Here is a 4276-nt window from a genome sequence, read left to right on the forward strand (position 1 = left end):
CAGGCTGAGCTTGGTCTGATTGTGCTCAGACATGGCAGTGCTTGGGGAGGCTCTGCTTTCCCAGTGCTTCCAGTACACACAGTCAGGATTTCTCCCACCCTCAGCCCCAGTTCCCCCTGGCCTGAGCCCTGGACCACTCCCAAGGACTCCCTGTCTCCCAGCTATCCCACTCCTGCCTGTGGCAGTGAATGGACCAGCCAGCCCAGGCCTTTTTTTTTCCTTTCGCACTCAATCTTGCTGAGTTCTCAGGGCTTTCGTCAGCTGCTCATCCTCTGAGAGGTTTTTGGTGCTCCCTCTCCACTCCCCTCTTCTGTCTCTCTCTCTGAACTCTGCCCCAGTTCTGTCCCAAGTGTGTGCTGTGAAACCAGGGCTGATTTACAGGGAAGAATGTCTCCTGGGGACATTCCTGCCCTCCCTGTCCCCTGGCTGCCCCCAGCCTGGGCTGGCCTGGCCCTGCCCTGATGCTGCCATGCCGAGTTTGGCCCTGGCAGCCTCATTCATACCAGCAACACCCCTGGGAACCTGTCCCAGAGCATCTCTGTGCTCAGAGGGCCTAGAGATGGCTCTGGGGAAGCAGCACAGGGGGAGCAGAGGGTGAAGCTGAGGGCAACCTCCTCCCCTACTCTCAAAACCTGCCAGCTGCTGGCGGAAACTGGGAGGCACTGGGCTGACATAAGCACAGGATAGGGAACATCCATGGGACAGCACATCTACCCATCCCAGCAGGTGCTGGGTCTCTGTGGAAGCTGCATGTTGTGGATGTTGTGGAGGATAATTCAGGCCCGAGGAGCATCAAAAGCAGGGAGGGGAAGGATTTCCTGTCAGCCAACATCGGCATCACCCCCCAGGCCGTGTTACTGCTCCACCCCTTGGCCCAGCAGGAGGGTGCTGGGCTCTGGCCTTATCAGCAGGCTCAGCTGATCCAGGGATGCGCCTCTGCTTCTCCAGCCCTGTCACCAGGCTCAGCCTTTCCTGTTGCACAGTGCCAGGAGGGTGCCTCTCCCCTCCCACATCTGCCCAGACACTGTGGCCTCACTGAGGGCAGGTCCCCGCTCTGTGCTGGGGGAAAGTGGGGCTCAATCCTGGTTTGGTGCAAGCAGAATTCAACCCTGGCACCTCCATGGCCACGCTGGGGGTGCTTGTCACCTCCCAGTACAGCCCAGCACCAAACTGGGCCTGCAGAGACCATACCAGGCATCTCGGAGCAAACCCTGGGATGCTGCAGTGGGATCAGCGTCCGGGGCTTGGCGGTGCTGCCCTGCCCGTCCCGGGGCTCGGGGGTGGCCCTGCCTCCGGAGCTCTGGTCCCGGGGCTTGGGGTGGCCCTGCCTCCGGAGCTCTGGTCCCGGGGCTCGGGGGTGGCCCTGCCTCCGGAGCTCTGGTCCCGGGGCTCGGGGGTGGCCCTGCCTCCGGAGCTCTGGTCCCGGGGCTAAAGGGTGGTCCTGCCTCCGGAGCCGAGTGCTCGGCTGCTCTAGGCGGGTTTGTAGGAAGAAGACATCCATCATTCCAGCCTCGGGCTCGCCTGGGCTGGATAAGGGGCCGGACAGGACCCTGGGGACACCCGCGGATGGGCATGGCTGCCAGTCGCGCCTGCCTTGGGAGAGCAGAGCCCCGAGGCTGCGGTGCCCGGTGGATCCCCGCGAGTGCGGGCATCGCCCCGGCCGCAGCCCGGGAGAGGGCGGCGGGACGCGGCCGTGGGAAGGAGCCGGTTGGGAAAGAGCCGGTTCCCACGCAGGCTCTTCCCAGCAGCTGGAAAACGCTGACCCGCGGCGGGGCCGCCAGCCCCGAACCTGGTCCTGCGCACGGGAGCTGGGGATTTTCCGCGGAAACTGCTCTGTCCTGGCAGTGGGGGTTTGCGGCTGGAGTCTGACCCCAGCTCCTGCCGTGCAGCTGGAATTTCCCCACACAAAAGATCTGTGCGGGTGCAGGATGCCCCGAGGGATGTGCCTGGGATGTGCCTGCCCGGGCCGTGGCGCAGGTAAACTGAGGCACGTGGAATCACGCCCTGGGAAACCGGGAGCTTCATCTGTGACGCGAGTTGGGACAGCTCTGGGACATGCCCTGGGAATGTGCCCCCCCTCCCCAGCAGGGCCATCAGCAATGAGTAACCCTGTGCTGACCCCCCCCCCCCCCCCCCAGTTGTTGTCGTTTGTCCTCGTCCTCATCCCCAGGGACTTGGGAGGTCCCCCAGAGAATCCGGCGCCTTGAGCAGCCATCTCCTTGTGGGATGAGCCCTCACCCTGTGCCGTGTCCCTGTCTCCATCCTGGGGACCCTGGCTGCAGCCCTACTTCTACTGTCCTCATGCCTCTCTTGTCCCCAGTGCCTCCACCATGGTCCTGGTGTCCCTGTCCACAGCCCTATTCCCACTGTCCACTGCTCCCTGTGTCCTTGTCCTGCTCCTGATTCCCACTCTGCTTTTGTGTCCCTGTGTCCATCCTGCCCCAGTCCCTGTTCTGCTTCTCAATGTCCCTGTCCCACCCTGCTCCTGCTCTTTCCATTCCCATCTTGTTCCCATTGTCCCCATCAGCCATTCTGCTCCCAGTGCCTCCATAATTTTCCTATTCCCCATATCCTAGTGTCCTTGTCCCTTTCTTGGTCCCATTGCCCCCATCCTGCCCCTGCTGTTCATCGTGTTTACACTGTCCCCATCATTGTCCCGCTGTGTCCTTGACCTCATCCTGCTTGCAATGCCTGTGTCCCTGTCCTGCTTCTGATTTCCCAATCCCACCCTTCTCCTGTCCCTATACTGCTCCCAATGTCCTTCGCTTCCTCCCTGCTCCTGATGTCCCCATCCCCATCCTGCTCCCAGTGTCCTCATCCCTGTCCCAGACCTCCACCCTGCTCTTGGTGTCCTTTGTCCCCATCCTGTCCCTTTCCTGTGCTCCATGTCCCTGTCCTCACCCTGTTCCTGATGCCCTCATTCCCATTCTGCTCCAGATACCCCCATCCCCACACCTGTCCCAGCATCCCCATCCTGCTCCTGCTGTCCCTGTCCACAGCCCTGCTCCCACGGTCCCTATTCTTGTCCTGCTCTTCATGTCTCTGTCCCAGTCCTGCTTCCTGTGGCCCCATTCCCCTTCTGCTCCTGATGCCCCCATTCCACCCTGCCCCAGTCCCTGTCCTCATCCTGCTCCAGCTCTCCCCATCCCCATCTTGCTTCCAGTGTCCCCATTCCCCATTTTGCTGTCAGTGCCTCCATATCGGTCCTACTCTCTGTCCCCATCGCCCTCCCAGCATCTTTGTCCCCTTCTTGCTTCCACTGCCTCCATCCTGCTCCTGTCCCCATCACTGTCCTACTCCCTGTGTCCTCGTCCCTGTCCTGCTCCTGATGTCCCCATCCCACCCTGTTTTGGTCTCCACATCCCCACCCTGCCCCAGGCCCTGTCCAGCCCCCTGTGTCCCTGTTCTCATCCTATTCTTGCTTTCCCCATCCCCACCTTGCTCTCTGTGTCCCCATTCCACTCTGCTCCTGTCCCTATTCTGCTCCCAATGTCCCTGTCCCCACCCTGTTTATGGTGTCCTTGTCCACAGCCCTGCCCCAGTGTTCCTCCCTATTTCTGTCCTGCTCTGTCCTTGTCCCTATCCCCCTGCTGTGTCCCCATCTGACCCCACTCCATGTCCTTGTCCCTATATCCCTCTCCTGACTCCAGTCCTGTGTCATTGTCCCTGTCCCCTGCCATGTCCCCCTGATGATCCAAGTCCTCTCTCCTTGTCCCTATACCCCCATCCTGACCCCAGTCCAGTGTCCTTGTCCCTGTTTTCTGCTGTGTCCCTGTCCTTTGCCCTTGTCCCTATACCCCAGTCCTGACCCCAACCCCGTGTCCTTGTCCCTATACCCCAATCCTGACCTCAGTCCTGTGTCCTTGTCCCTGTTTCTTGCTGTGTCCCCCTCCTGACCCCAATCCTGCGTCCTTGTCCCTATACCCCAGTCCTGACCCCAGTCCCGTGTCATTGTCCCTATCCCTTGCTGTGTCCCCCTCGCGACCCCAATCCCGTGTCCTTGTCCCTATACCCCAGTCCTGTGTCCTTGTCCCTGTTCCTTGCTGTGTCCCTGTCCCGTGTCCTTGTCCCTGTACCACCTCCTGACCCCAGTCCCGTGTCCCCGTCCCGTGTCCTTGTCCCTGTACCCTCGCCTGGCCCCAGTGTCCTTGTCCCTGACCCCAGTCCCGTGTCCCTGTCCCCCCTGTGTCCCTGTCCCGCTCCCGCCCGCCCGGGTCCCCCTGTCCCCGCCCGCCCCGGCCCGCGCGCGCTGAGGGGGCTCCGCGCATGCGCCCCG

Source organism: Haemorhous mexicanus, chromosome 28 (assembly GCF_027477595.1).
Source record: "Haemorhous mexicanus isolate bHaeMex1 chromosome 28, bHaeMex1.pri, whole genome shotgun sequence".
In the NCBI taxonomy this organism is placed as follows: domain Eukaryota; kingdom Metazoa; phylum Chordata; class Aves; order Passeriformes; family Fringillidae; genus Haemorhous; species Haemorhous mexicanus.